The sequence below is a fragment of the Biomphalaria glabrata genome, chromosome 5, assembly GCF_947242115.1.
Source record: "Biomphalaria glabrata chromosome 5, xgBioGlab47.1, whole genome shotgun sequence".
NCBI classification, from domain to species: Eukaryota; Metazoa; Mollusca; class Gastropoda; family Planorbidae; genus Biomphalaria; species Biomphalaria glabrata.
The window spans coordinates 54,592,587-54,609,077 of NC_074715.1; the positions used below are offsets into that span (position 1 = coordinate 54,592,587).

The window sequence follows — 16,491 nt, forward strand, 5'->3', positions numbered from 1 at the left end:
AGACTCAGAGGAAGACCAAAAAGAACATGGTGACGCAGTGTACTTGAAGAAGCAGAGAAGACCGGGAAGAGCTGGGAAACCATAAAAAAACTAGCAAGAGACTGTGGAGAGTGGCGTGTTTTTGTCGAGGCCCTATGTTCTATGAGGAATTCAAAGGATTGATGATGATGATGATGATGGAAACTGAGCCTCACTAGTCTTTGGCAAACTCACAACAAACATTTTTCAAAGACATGAAACAGCTGGGACTAAGTGTTAGATTATGTCAGGGTAGACAAAATCATAGGCAAATACAATAAGTTCTTAGCAACTTGAAATATGGTGTCTAAATGTAGCCATCTTTATTTCATTGTTTTAATGACCAAATGATGACAGACAATTAATGCGTGTATATTCCGCATTCCACATTTTTCATTCCAACAAGGACATCTGTACAATAAAGTCTCTATTTTCATATTTATATATATATTATTATTTTTTTTCAGATTAACAATTGACATCTCCTCATGACAATGTCATCAGGTTTTGGCAAAACAAACTTTCACATCAGGCTAGAACCAAGATCTTTGTGCTGCTTAGAATGGGGAAATTGGGAAAGGTAAACTTAGATCTTAGTTGTCATTTTGTAAAATTCAATTTTTCTTAGCACTCTCATAATATAACATACCCTTGGTGAAGCAAACTTGCTGCCTTGCAGGATATGGAGGGATCTACAAAGGGTTAGAGCAGCTTACACAAAAATAAAAGGCAGCTATTGATAGAGGCAAAAGGCTCACTCCCCCAGACGGTTGTGCGCAGGGCAAACAACCCTGTCATATAAAATGAATACTCTGACCAAAGCTTCTATTTTTCTAAGCACACTTATAATATAACCTTATGTCTCTCATAACATACTTTATGGCCAAGATAATTAGGATGTATTAGAATGCATACTCCAACAAACCTCTGTCTAATAAAGATAGAGAAATTCTGGATTTGTAGGGCATAAGATAGTACAGTAAGAATAGAGGTGCAAATAAATAATATGTCAAATAATAGTAGGTATAAAAAAAATACTGTAAAATAACAAAAAATGTTTTTCCTGCTAACAATGTGCCATATACTGGTTCATCTATCTCTGTGATGTTTTTGGATAACAATGTTGAATTCTTGATTGAAAAAAAAAATTGAACTTATCAAAGGGCAGTAACTTTGGTCTACACTACATATAAAGTAAAGTTCAGTTTCTGAACAACTTACACATCTGGGCGAGTCTCTCCAACTGCTCTCATGTCTTTAAAAAAAATAGGTAAAGTTCCCATTTCAGACCTTGCGATCTATAGGGCATATGATGTTAAGGTCATCTGTTTCTTTGGCCAACAATTAATAAGAAAGGTGTCCTGTGGCTAGCACAATTACCAACCACCTTTACTTTCCCCAACTAAATTCAGGTACCCATTAGAGTTGGGTGGACTCCGGTGCACCCTGAAAATCCCGAAATAGAAATCCTAGTCTTCTCTGAGTTTCACCATCTTCTTCCAGGTCTGTGACCTCTGTTGATTTGCCATTTGTTATTACTGAAGCTAAAGGTTTTTCCCTATGCCCAAGCTTCCTCCTTTCTCAGCTGGGCTTGGGATCCTCCTATGGCCTAGTTTTCTGCACAAAATATAGTAGGTTTTTTTTCATGTCACATCTTTTCATTTTTAGTTGTTGATCTAGTATGGGTTTATAAAGAAATATCTTGAATTAGTATTGTCTATCAAAAATTTTTTAGCATTTTTTTTATAAAGTGAAAATTTTAATAATAGCCTTTTGTTTTTTTAAATGTTTCAGGCCTGACGCTTTGTTCCTGGATACACTTGCTCATTTCCCATTGGTCTATTACATAACTGATAGGTACAGTGTCTAAAATATTATCAGTATTTGATCCTGTTTCTTGTTGTTTATAGACGTATTGGTAGTAACTATTAATGTGTTAATCTAGTTGTTTATTTGTTCTATTTATGCTTTAATCTAGTCATTCATTTTTCCCTATCACTTCGTTTCATTTGTCCCTTGACTTTTGGTCTAGGAGTACTGTGACAGTTCACATAACCAAATCTCTCCACTTTACCTCATCAGCAGGTGTTCTTAGCAGGATATTAAGATCCATTATTTTATGTTATCCAGCCAGATTGACCCTTTCTTCATGTTCCCTCCACTGTACCTTGAAGAATGATTTTAGGCAATGAGTCATGTCTTACAATATGACCAAACCAGTTCATCAGCTTTCATCTCTTCACAGTATTGAGGAGCTCCTCCTTTTTGCCAGCCAGTCTTCTTTTCCTGGTATTTGATACCCTGCATTTTTCTGTTCTATTCTCTCAAAGACTTGGGTTTTTCTTTCAGTCAACCTCAGCATTAAATGTCAAACTTTAACAACCTTATAGGAGAACATAGACCACTAGCCAAGAATAAAGTTTTGTGTATTTAAATAAAAAAAAAAGTAATGAGTCCATGTTAGATCTAGCTAGTTTGAGGTATTGAAATTTTTAAGAGTTTACACAAACATGTAGTCAGTATAATATGAGATGAAATGAAGACTAGCCCAAACCTTCTTGTGAAGGCAGCCTTGGTGTGGGAAGCATTGAGATCAGTCTGATGTACATATCACACAACCAGGCAGACATCCTCACCATTTAATTGCATTTATATATAAAGTCTAGTTACATATGATTTACATTTTGTCAGTATGTCACAATGGAGTAGATCAATCTTAATGTTGTGTCTGTTCCAGAGTGGATGATCTCCTAGCGGCTAGAATCACTCAAGACAGTTACCTCTAGTGGTTGTCAAAAGAAATCCTGATTCTAATTATGAAGGGAAAGAGTTTCTAGAGGATTCCTCCACCATTGTTGCCATTCAGAAAATTGTTAGGTAATACATTTCTTCATTGCATTACAGTAAAAAAATAAATTTGTTTACTATGCAAAATAAGAACATAACCATTGGTAGCAAGCCTGAATAATTGTTAATCATTTTGGTTTTTTATTCTACACAAATTTTATTATGAGTTTGTATGATCCAAGAATGGCAATATCTGAGAGTCTAAAGATGAAGAATAAGGGCAATACAAATAGATTGTTCACACACACATGCATGCATCCGTTACTTTATTAGTATGAATAATAAATAAACAAAATCTATATCAGAACTTTCAGAGTCATGGATAAAAACTAAATAGTTTAATTGCTTTCTAATTAACAAATTATTTTTGTGCATTTCTTTTTTTTTTATGTACATATTTAGCTAAAGAATTACCTTTTGACTGAAAAAAACTCATTTAGTTTTAGTTTTGTTCCTTAATTATTGAATTCATACATGCAGACACTATGCAAATAATGTATTGAATTTTGAATATTTATTGTAGATCATTATTTGGGACAAACATGTTAAAAATTTTTTACTAGCTCCAGAGTTTAGACTTAGTTTAACTTCAAAATCTTTATCAATAGTTAATCAGTACGCTAGTCATCAACAGTTAGTTTGTTCTATTCTGCTAGACAGACCACTGTCTTTTAGGTCTTGTTGCTTAGTTTAGCTTGAATTTTCCATTGTCCTCTCTCTATGTCTCTCTTGTTTTTTCCTTCTGTCCCTCTTTCTTTCACTATTCTTGTCTAGGTCAGTGTATTGTTCTCATTCTAAGTATGCAAGTAACATAAAAAAAAGTTGTAAAAAAAAAGACAATCCCTCTCAACTTTTTGTAAGAATGATTACTTTGCTCGTAACTCTTAATAACTAATTCTTCTTCTTCATTGTTCTCATTGTTATGTTGGAGTGTTCATATGACTAGACCAATACATGAGATGAACTGCGCGGTGGTTTCCAAATCAGGGAGCTCTCCATATAGTTTTCTTTCTATTGGGGTGATTTGGGGCCAATGTCTTATATGGGCCTCTTGGTAAAGAGAGCAGTTTTGGAGGACGTGGTCGGCATTCTCTGGTGATACTCCACATGGGCAGATTTCACTGGCTCCAATTTTGAGCTTCCAGTGCATGTGTTGTCGCATTCTGTTGTGTCCGGTCCTGAGAAAGATTAGACGTTGGTTTTGTCGGGATAGCTTATAGTAAGCTTCATCTTTCTTGTGATTTGGATGAGAGCTCGTCCATTTCTCATTTATTTTGTTTACAATTAATTTCTTCATTTCTTCTGGATAGAGTGCAGAGTTTATTTGAGAGTTAGTTCTCCCACTCTTGGCGAGTGTGTCAGCCTTCTCATTTCCTTCTAGTTGTATATGGGCTGATATCCATTGAATAACAGTTTTTTTGCTCTTGTTGTTGAGCTTTGTAAGTGCTGTTCTGAGGTTTTTAATATAAGAGGAATCAGAGTTTTGCAAACTTTGGAGGGTTGTTTTTGCATCGGTTAGCAAGACAATCTGACTGTGAGGGGAACTTGGATGATTTGCTAGCATGGTAGCAGCTAGTGCTAGTGCTTCCCTTTCTGCTCTGTGACTGTCAGAGAGCTCTCCAGTTGCAATGGATTTTTCTAGTTTTCCTCCATCTGGCCATTCGATAAGTATTCCAGCTCCTCCATTTGTGGTGGCTTTATGGGATGAGCCATCCGTGTAAACTCTGATCCACTGATTGCTAGGGTAATAGGTATGTAGAAAACAGTTCACTATTTCCTTGAGCTCTGTTGGTCTGTAATCAGATTTTCTTTTTATGTTTTCAATATGGTCCCTTATAGTAGGAAGAGGGCTTTCGTCCCAGGGTGGAAATTCGTTATAGTTTATTGAGGATTCCAGAGTAATTTTTTCAAGTTGATGTTTCTTTTTTAGGTTTAGAGATTCCTGTATGAAATTGGTCCTTTTGAGACATTTTTTGTGCCAGTTTTGTGGATTTTTGTTCTGAGTGGGTGCCTTTCAAAGGTTTCCAATTTAGTGAATTGGGAAAGGATTTTTATTTCTCTTCTTTCATCCAGAGAGATCAGGGCAGCGGTTTCCTCCATAGCTCTAATGGGTGTTGTTTTGATTGCTCCTGTCATTATCCTTAAACCAATATTTTGAACCTTGTCTATTTTTCTTAGGTTGGTTTGGGCTGCTGAGCCCCATGCTGTGGCACCATATTCTAGTACAGGTCTTACATAACTGGTATAGGTCTTTTTCAGGATGTTGTGATTAGCTCCCCAATCTGTGTCAGCTAATTTTTTCAAGAGGGATAGTCTCTGGATGCCTTTACTCTGTGTTTTATCTATTTGGTTTTTCCAGGTTAGTCTCGGGTCATAGGTGACTCCAAGATAAGTAGGGCTGTCATTTTTTTCTAAAGCTTCCTTATCTAATGTTAATTTTATTGTTTGTTGTTTTGTTGACAGTGAGAATATGGTATATGTTGTCTTTTTTGTGTTAATGGACATGCCCCAGTCTTTGGACCAATTATTGAGTTTATCAAGAGCATCTTGTAATCGAAATTTCTATGTTCCTACATATTCTTCTGTGCTAATTAAGGCAAGGTCATCTGCATACATGCTGCTTTTAACTTTTTTGGGTAGGTTTTGATTTAGATCGTTTATGAATATTAGAAAAATTGTTGGGGATAGGACTCCTCCTTGGGGGACGCCATTTTTTATACCCACTGTGTGGCTTCTTTGTCCTTGCATGCAAACTAAGGCTTTTCTGTTATTTAGGTATTCCTTTATCCAGTTGTACATTCTTTGGGATATGTGATGCTGGATTAGCTTGAGCAAGAGACCTTGTTCCCAGACTTTGTCAAATGCTTTTTCTAAGTCAACCCACACAATTGTTGTTGGTTTCTTTTCTTGAAAGCCGTCTTCTATTTCTTGTGTGATGAAGGCAATTTGATCTTCTGTTGATCTGCCTTTTCTAAAGCCATCCTGGGCTTCAGTGAGTAGGTTATTTGACTCAAGGATCCATGTCAGCCTTCTATTTATCACTCTTTCCATCAGTTTGCAAGTACAGCTAGTGAGGCTGATGGGACGGTAGCTATCCAGTTTATTTCTTGGTTTGCCGTGCTTTATTATAGGGATCATAATGGCTTTTTTCCAGATGTTTGGAATTCTGCTAGATTTCCAGCTAGCATTGAATAATTGTAGCAGTTTTCTTTTGGCTTGAGGACCCAAGTGAAGAAGCATGTCATTTGATATTTTGTCTGGGCCCGGGGCTTGTTTTGGTTTGAGGACTTTTAGGGATTCATCTAGTTCCTTCATTTTAAAATTAGTGGTCATTCCCAAGGAGTAAGCTGGATTGTTTTCTTTAATTTTATCTTGGATTTCTGAGTTTACATCTTTATTTCTACTTTCATTAATTTGTATTTGTCCTACGCTTTGGTAAAACTTAATGAATTCATTTGCTGCTATGTTGGAGTTCAGACACATATTGATCTCAGACTTTTGTATATGATAGAGCTAACCATTTTTATCATTGTTCTTCAACATCAATTCTGTTCTTAGGTTGTTCTAACAATATGTCAAATGATGTGGACCTGTGATGTCACAGCTATTCTTAGAGACTCTCGAACAGTTATCAGGGGAATGAGGGACTTCGAACAAAGAAGCTTTACAGTAAAAATTTTTATTTGATTTTATATTTCACAAAACTTATCTTTTCTACCATTATGTATCAGCACTTAAAATATATCAGTACTTTCAAAATCACTTTCTATCAACAGGAGTTAAATCTTCTAGCTGGGGCAGTGAGAGGAGAACTTCCTAAACTGGCACGAGCTACACTCTGCGCTCTTATTACAATCAATGTTCATGCACGGGACATAATTTCAGAAATGGTGAAAAAACAGGTCAGACATTTTTTGACATTGAACTTTTTCATCTTCCTAATATTATTAAATTCCATTTGATGGCTAAATCAATTTTTTTGACATCATTAGAAAATACATATTGCTTCATGCAACAAAGACCAACAACTCTTCTTAAAAGATGACTGGTGAAATGTGCATTAAAAATATTTTTAAATGAAATATATTCATTGTAAAATCTGTAATGACAACACCTTATAGTGCCCCAAGTACCCTATCTATCCCTCCATGCTGTGCAAAAAGAAAGACCATTATGTGTGACCCTTGAGGTAACAGAAATGTTTTACATGCAGCCCTGAGATTACCAAAAGCTTTAAAATCTTGTATTAGAATGTAATATCTATAGCTAATATCTTACAAATAGTATGTCTGAAAAACAAATCAAAGCTTTACAAATTAATCAGTCAAATGGAATTTTAAAAATGGTAATCCATTGTAAAAAAGACAAAATCCTAATTGTCCCAAATGTGGTTAATTATGCCTATATTAATCAGCACTCAAGACTTCATGGTCAAAAAAAAAAAAGAGCATTTAGAAAAACATCGTTTAAATAAACTCAAGATCTTCTTTTTAAAAAGATAGAAAGGAAAATCACAAGTTACAGTTTCATTCTTTCGCTTTTACAAACTGTTTTGGGAAAAGTTTTTGTTTTTAAAAATAAAGAATAGTTTCGGTAATGGTGATGAAATGTAGCACAGTGCTTTACCTCTTTTACATTTGTAACTATAGGACTCATTTTAGTCTCTTTAGGTCTGTGTCATTATCATCTGCATATAAATAAAAAATCTTTCTGGGGATCAGTATAATGCTAGGAACAAAACAAAAACATTTTCTTTTCTGCACATGAATGGAAACATTGCATGTGCATTCAAAACATTTACAATCTAGAGGAAATATATCTTATAAATATTTCAAGTTGTAAGTTGTAGCTGCTGGCAGTTTTAAAATCTCTTTAGCCAAGTTTTTTGGTGTGGCATTTCTTTTGATCTACTAGATTCATGAATCTCTTTGGCCTTCTTTCATTTGTTTGTTAAATGAAGAAACAACAACACTTGTGTTGACAGGTATCAGAACTTTTAAGTTTTGACTGGCAAAAACAACTCAGATATTATTGGAATATGGAAGTGGACAACTGTGTTGTCTGCATGTCAATTGCTGTCTACACCTATGGCTATGAGTACCTTGGAGCCTGTCCTAGATTAGTGATTACACCTCTGACTGTAAGTTTATTGATATGGCTTTATTCGGGAAGTGGGGCTATCTACGAAGATCTGATTTATGAACATGCACTGTTTACATTAGATTTTTACCAAATATTTAAATTTTTACTACCTTTACTATTTTAACTGTGAATAGACCTTGATTTTAATGATATGACTGTATAGAATCTGGCCCTTGTTGTTTAGAGAGAGAGTAGTCCTTAAGGGACTGCAGGCACAACATGGCCTAAATTGTGCCGATGTGCCTCAAATCAAAAATCAAATCGTTGGACTATTTATATTTTTCCAAGTGACAGGCATATTTGTTTGATCAATTGATAGGATAAAACATTTGAATTAATGTCAGGATAGAACATTTGAATAATATGACATGACCTGACTAATTTTCAGAACATGCCTAGCTGACTATTTGAGGATTCAAGTGGATATTTCTATTGAATTAAAAAAATAAAATATTTGAATAACTAAGTTGACACATTTCATCAATGATTATTAACTGGGCAAACACGTTTAACAAATTTACTGAACACAACAGAATTAATTGCTAATAAATTCTTTAGTTTTAAATAAACTTAATAGCAATGCTTTTAGTTTAAAAAATACAGCTACCACTTTTGTGTAGATCCCTACTTTTTAATTGTAAATTCTCAGTACTAGCCTGAAGATTTTATGATTTACATATTAGTACCTTATTCGTTAGTAATCTAGTAGAATGGGAACTCAAAGTCTGTAAGTGATGCCAGATGTTACTTTTTGACAAATAGTTATAAGCACAATCAAAGCACAATCATAGAGACATTGACAAAATTCTTTCTTCCTCCTAGAAGGATAAGTTTCATCTTTCTGGTTTATGCATTAAAACAGCAACCATCTTTATCTTTAGTTTTCTATACATGCCACATTGCTCATTCATAGGACAGATGCTATCTCTGCCTTATGGGAGCCCTACAACTTGATCTAGGTGGAGCACCTGCAGGTCCAGCTGGTACTGGAAAGACTGAAACAACTAAAAATTTGGCTAAAGCTTTGGCTATATGGTGTGTAGTGTTTAATTGTTCAGACAGCTTGGATTATAAGGTGATTAGGACCTTAAATATAATTATGTTTCTTTTATAAAGACTTTATTTGAATTAGTGAAAATTTAATATTTAGTTCAAATTGTTCATTGACTTAAAAGAGACACCATGGCTGAGGGGCAGACAAACCATAGCTATATGGTATAGAGAGGCTTACTTTCATTGAAAAACACCATGGCTAATGGCTTACATATAGACATGTTGTGACTGATGAGACTGGGTGACATAAACACTACAGAACTGAATGACATAAGACTCCACAAGGCTCAGTGACTTAGATAATTATATTAACACAATATATTTTAAGATTCTATACCAGAAATAAATTAATCCTCTCTTGATTTATATTTTTTTTTTTTTTTTTTTTTTTTTTTTTTTTGTGTGTTTTTATTGGCGATGCTCTAGTGTTCTAAACTTCATGTAATCCATAATATGCTATTGGAAGGGAAGGCTGCTTACATTTTCATTAGACTAGGCTCACAAGTCTGATAAAACTAAAACTCACCCCAAAAAGATGCAAGTCTACAATACATGCATTCTGAGTACAAAACATGGTCAATGTATGTGAAACAAGCCCCCACCTCTGCCAAGTGGATGTGATCAAAAGGAAAAAAAAAAAAAACAACCTTTGTGGTGATCAATATTTTTAAATAGAAAATAGTTGCTTTACTATCTTGATGATAAGTGTGTGATCATCATTTACAAATGAAGCTTTCAGAATGCATCGAATCATATGAATAGAAGAGCATATAAATGCTTGGGAAGACATGGACATAGATCTAGACTTCACCATGTGTAGAGAAGTGGTAGAGAGACACTCTATAAACAGCCATGTAGCAGCAATGATGTTGCAATTATCTCAGCTGACCAACCAAGCTAAATGGAAAAGACTGGAACTACCAGAATGAATGGGAAAATGCCTATCAAAAATAGGGCTCTATAGCCCCAACAAGGAAGGCTCTATGTGATAGCCATAGTCATCTTAGGACAGAGGTCTATCATTGATGATAATAATTATTCTATGGTTTGACTCCTTAATGTTAATTACATTTTATTGAGCAATTATTAGATGTTAAAATTTTATGTTATTTTAACATAACTGATAGTTTCAATTTCCATTGTATTCTTCCAGATGATGGGAGGATTCTTCTCTGGACTAGCACAGTCAGGGGCCTGGTGCTGTTTTGATGAGTTCAACCGAATCAATATTGAAGTTTTATCTGTTATTGCTCAACAACTTATTACTATCAGAAATGCCAAAGTAGCTAAGGTAGGATTCAAAAGTAGCTAAGGCAGGATTCAAAAGTAACATAGGCATGAAGCCAAAGCAGCAAATATGAAGCATGTCTTACCACCAATGAAAGTGTCGATTAAAAAGTGTAGCCTGAAAATAAATAAAATAATGACTAATCAAGATAAAGTGACTTTTATCAAAATGTAATTACTTTAATATGGTTATCATAATATAGGATAAACTGTTATAAAAACAAAAATAATTATTTGCAAAAGAATCTAATGAGAAAATAATATTTTCATATTGAACATTGTGCATGAAAGTAAATACTTGGGTTCTAGGTTTCTGAATGAAGATTTCTTGTGTTTTTATTAGGTCTAACGACCCAGATGAAAGTTTACCTTTATTAGATTATACTTCGGCATGAAACTCAAGACATACATGTTTTTTTTGTTGTTTGTTTTTGGCGTAAAACTCAAGGACTACATGTTTTGTTTGTTTTTTTTGACATGAATTTCAAGGCCTACATGCTTGTCTCTAGTGTTTCAATCTAGTCCTTTATTAATCTCCATTATTGCCTGCTAAAAGAAGAGTGTTTTTTTTTAAATATTATATGGAAAGGGAGTTAAACAATCAATGTAATTAATCAGACTAAAACATTGTTCTCTTGAAAAAGTGGCGAACATCGTTAGGCTTAGTTTTTTTGGCAGTATTATTTATGAAAAGTGTTGCAGACTAAGAAATAAATAACTTCAGTTGTACAAGGCACAGTAAATAAAGACACCATATTAACTCCAATAAGTCCTTCATTATAAAATACAAAGATCAGTGTGAGAAAATGTACCTCATTCCTATAATCTTATTCAACTTATTCTGCTCCTCACAAGTCTATAGACTTCTCTAAGTTGTAGATTTTGAATAATGGGATTGGAATTTTTATACTAAATAGTACTGCAAACTTTCCATATTATAATCAGTAGATACAAGTGTGTATGTAAATGTGAATAAATCAGCAACTCTGGTTTAAAAAGCGAAACAAAATCAATCTTTCAAAGAGTTTATCAGAATAACACACCAATATTTCATCAGAATAACACACCAATATTTCATCAGAATAACACACCAATATTTCATCAGAATAACACACCAATATTTCATCAAATGAACACACCAATATTTCATCAAATGAACACAACAATATTTCATCATGGGCAGTGTTTTTGTTTTACTTATTTTTCCAAATTCTATGTGTCAAGCAGTTTCTTGTATTTTCTAATTTTGCAATTTAAAACTTTCATATATATTTTTTTTTTTTACACCACACCATATATTAATATATTCCTGAGATCGTCATAATCATTATTTCCAATTTAATGTTGACTATTCATTATCATTACCTCTGTTTTAGTGATGGTTTGAGAGGTGGGTGCGTTTATTCTAACTTTTAAAACCCCTAGATAGAAGCTTGGTAATTGCATGTAGTGCATGTATGTTTCCATGTAGGTTACGGTCAAAGGGATTCGGTAATGAAATTGGTTAACCTGATTGGTGTTAAAAACAATTTTAAAAATTGTCTCTCTCTTTAGATTACTAGACTGGTAAGAACAAAGTTTTCTATGTTGTCTCCCTCTATAGCTCAATAGGTTCATGTTTGAAGGGCGTGAGATCAAACTGGTTCATACATGTGCAGCCTTCATCACTATGAATCCTGGTTACGCTGGACGGACAGAATTACCTGATAATTTACAGGCTTTGTTTAGACCTATATCAATGATGGTACCAGATTATGGTAAGAGGATGAAACATCTAGAAGGTCTTTTCCTTAGTAGTATTCAAAAGCTAAAAGTACAACAATGGCTAAGTGTTTAGAAAAATCCCAAAAGGCCCAAATCTGCAACTACATATGATGCCTGTCATGGAGGCTTGAACAAACTGTTCATTGTGCAGAGCAGGCCATTGTCTTGTATTGTCTTGTACTTTGCATGGTTCGGGCCAAAGTTTGACTCCTACGGAGATTTATTTATGTATTTAATTTATAAGACAACAAAAATAGAACCTAAACCTATGGACCAGTTTAAAGTTGAGTGATCCTTTTGAATGTTTTATTACTTTTATCTCTGGTATCACATGCAATTTCTTTCTCAGCCTCTGTCATTTGAGATGGCTTGGATCTTATGCTAGATATGCTATATTGTCTCTCTATTCAACTTGGGCTAATTCTTTTCATCTCATTTCAGTATTGATACATTTTCTGCTGTAAGACCAATGAAGCTTTTTCCATTAAGGCCATCAGTGTTGATAAAAATGATATATAATAAACTTACAGATGAAGTTTATATGTAGTTTATTGTCACTCCGGTACAAAGTGACTCCTTGTAGATAAATTATTTCCAGTTGAAAAATCTGGCCATATTTTATTGCTTCTTTTGTTTTAGGTCTGATTGCTGAAGTTATCTTGTACTCAGAAGGATTTGAGTCCTCCAGAACATTAGCCAAGAAAATGGTTCAAATGTACAAACTGTGTAGTGAACAACTCTCGCAACAAGATCATTATGACTTTGGTAATAACCTTGACACATTATTATTATTATTATAGCTTTTATATAGCGCTACTTTCATGCTTATAGCATGCTCAGAGCGCTTTTGGTCCAATCTCATTTGTGGACCGGTGGGGGGGAGGGGGTATCTAGGAGTTGGTTTTCCGTGCTGGCTTTAGGCGCTCAGTAAACACAACTCTGCCCGAGTCGGGTTTCGAACCTCGAGCCCCCTTCTAGGTAGCCAAGCCAAGTTCAAGCGCACTTGGCCTCTCGACCACGCTTCCCACATTTTTAAATAAGTATTTCCTATAAAAAAAATACACACTCATAAATAATAATGTCCTAGAAAATAGTAGACACTCCTGAATAATTATATCCTAAAGCTAAAGACATGTACACACTCGTATAAAATGTGCTTATATGTTTCATTTAGGTAAAAAGCAAATTTATGATAATGTACACATTTTTGTTTTAGGTATGCAAGCTGTTAAATCTGTCCTGGTTATGGCTGGCAGTTTAAAAAGACAGAATCCTGACAAACCGGAAGATGTAGTTCTGATTCGAGCGCTTCGTGATAGCAATCTTCCAAAGTTTTTGTTCAATGATGCTAAACTGTTTCAAGTAACTCGGTTTTTACTTTTTCATTTATTATTATTATTAGTATAAGTATTACTATTATTTGTTTATGCTTTGAACTGTTATAAAAGACTAACAGCTAGCAGGAAATGAGAAGGCTGACACACTCGCCAAGAGTGGGAGAACAAACTCACAAGTAAACTCTGCACTCTATCCAGAAGAAATGAAGAAATTAATTGTAGATAAAATAAATGAGAAATGGACGAGCTCCCATCCAAATCACAAGAAAGATGACGCTTACTATAAGCTATCCCGACAAGACCAACGCCTAATCTTTCGACTCAGGACCGGACACAACAGAATGCGACAACACATGTTCCAGAAGCTCAAAATTGGAACCAGTGAAATCTGCCCATGTGGAGTATCACCAGAAAATGCCGACCACGTCCTCCAAAACTGCTCTCTCTACCAAGAGGCCCGTATAAGACATTGGCCCCAAATCACCCCAATAGAAAGAAAACTATATGGAGAGCTCCCTGATTTGGAAACCACTGGGCAGTTCATCTCATGTATTGGTCTAGTCATATGAACACTCCAACATAACAATGAGAACGATGAAGAAGAAGAACTAACAGCTATATATATAAACTCTTCTAACAAATGTCAAAACAATAGAAAGATGAAGTAAAAACCACAGTGTTCAGCCTTGTAATAAATGTGAACCATTTGATGAAGTGATAAATCACTCTGTTGATTAATAAACCACTACATCTACATCTACATCTATTCATGTAGGCCCTACTTCTGATTATAAGCTTACTGAACCATACAATAGTAAAAACTGTATATTATTATTATGCCATAAACTAAATTATCACTCATATTGCATGTTAATAATGTGTATTTACTTACATGGAGCTTGAGCTTTTAATTAGTTTTTAGACAAACAGGTTGTTATCTATGAATTATCAATTAATTTGTGGAAAGTTTTTCTTATGGTTTTATCACCAGCATTAAACAGAATATTTCTTACAGATAAATCAAAATTTTACAAAAAATTATATTTTTGGGTGGAATAAAAAAAAGTATTAAGAAATAGTTATGAAACGTGTTCACTGAGTGGTTTATAATGTTTTGCAGGCCATACTTTCAGATCTTTTTCCTGGTGTGAACATCCCAGAACATGATTCTGGCCAGCTGAAAGATGAGATCATGAACATCCAACTAGAAATGAAGCTCCAAGTGGTGGACACGCAAGTTGTGAAAGTGATACAGTTCTTGGAGACTATGATTGTCAGACATGGTGTTATGTTAGTTGGACCAACTGGGGGTGGAAAGACCACAATTTACAGGGTAGTGTATTACATTTGTAGCCATTCTAATTGTAGTGTTTTAGAGCCACTAACTTAAAAACACTATTCGACAATGTCGACCCTGGGAAGGTACTGGGCTTTATCCGGGAAGTGGGGTTGTCTACAAAGATCTGATTTATGAATCTGTGAACATGTACTATTTACATTAGATTTTTACCAAATTATTAAATTTTTACTACCCTTACTATTTTAACTGTGAATAGACCTTGATTTTAATGATTTAACTGTATAGAATTTAGCCCCTGTTATGTAGAGAGAGAGTAGTCCTTAAGGGACTGCAGGCACGACATGGCCTAAATTGTGCTGATGTGCCTAAAATCCAAATCAAATCAAATCTAGGTACGTAAATATATTTTCATTCACTCTGTGACTCACACAATTCTCAGACATCACATTCAAGCATATTTTCTACAAATGAAAGATTGCATTTGTTTTTAAATGAATGACTTTATGTTCTTGCATTTGAAAAGTTTGAAACAGGGCCTAAAAGCAGAGTTTAATGATGCTAATAAGGAATCCATCAAAAGTACATGATCTGCTAAGCTAGTATTTTTAAAAAATATATAGTCATCTATCCACATTATGTCCTTTTGTTGTACAATGACCTTGTTTCTTAGGTCTATACATAGAAAGTTAACAACAATCAATAATTAAACACATTCAATATCAACTTTCTCTGTGGCACCAGTGAGACAAAGACAAGAAATAAAATAGGCTCCTCCCTTGGAATTATGTATAACAATTTGAACAAATTTAAAAATATTTTAAAGACCATCTTTCACACTTAGAGCATTTATATATATATATATATATATAGTTTGTCCATCGTGGTTTGATGATGACCACTTTTGTCATCCAGGAGGCTGAGGGCTTTGCACAGGGGTTTTGTGCCCCCTCATTTGGCTGGTGAGACCTATGTAATGTTTGGCCTTCTTCTTCTCCTTTGGATAGACTGTCATATGTAAAAAAATGCATATCTTGTTTCAACTAATTTGGGACAGGTTCTGAGTTTTCTGAATTTTTTTCACAATTTCATGATGTAGGTGTAGGTTAAGACATCATTGCCTATCTTCTCAAACTCTTTGAAATCTATGTTGAAGATGGTCTAAGATTTGTCTCCAAAAAATGTACTCAGACAATGAACCAGGTCAGTATTTTAATTTTGTGTGATCATTCTTTTAAGAGACCAAGTCCATTATTAGTTCATATTACTTACTGAAAAAAATCATTTGTTAAAATTACACTGAGTCATATTTAGCCTACCTTTTTTTAGTGATATAAACTAAAACTCATTTAAACTCATACAAACTGAAAGTCATATATACTTATTTCATTTATACCTATTTCAATACAAACAGTGGCCACCAATATAAGACTTATTTTTTCATGCACTTATATCAAAATTAGTTACATTTAAATTAAGTGATTCACATTTCTGATAATGTGTGTTGATTTGTCTTATTTTGAAATGTAATTTTTGTATGTTGATGTAATTATGACATTTAAATGTTAAAACAAAAAAAAAGGGAACCTATACACTAAGTTTGGTCAACCCCTTTATGTGTGAATTGTCCTAGAAATGTGAAAAAGTAGCAATTTTTTCACAATTTTTGCCCTAACATAAACATAACATTTCTATTTTTTAGGATGGGGGAAGTCAAAGTGTCCATTGTAATAGATTGTAATAAAT

At 34.1% G+C, this 16,491-nt stretch overlaps 1 pseudogene; it reads left to right on the top strand.

Annotated features, from left to right (window-relative positions):
- The first annotated feature begins 485 nt into the window (after positions 1-485).
- LOC129926294 (dynein axonemal heavy chain 6-like) overlaps positions 486-16,491 on the top strand; it is a 71,295-nt pseudogene continuing 55,289 nt past the window's right edge.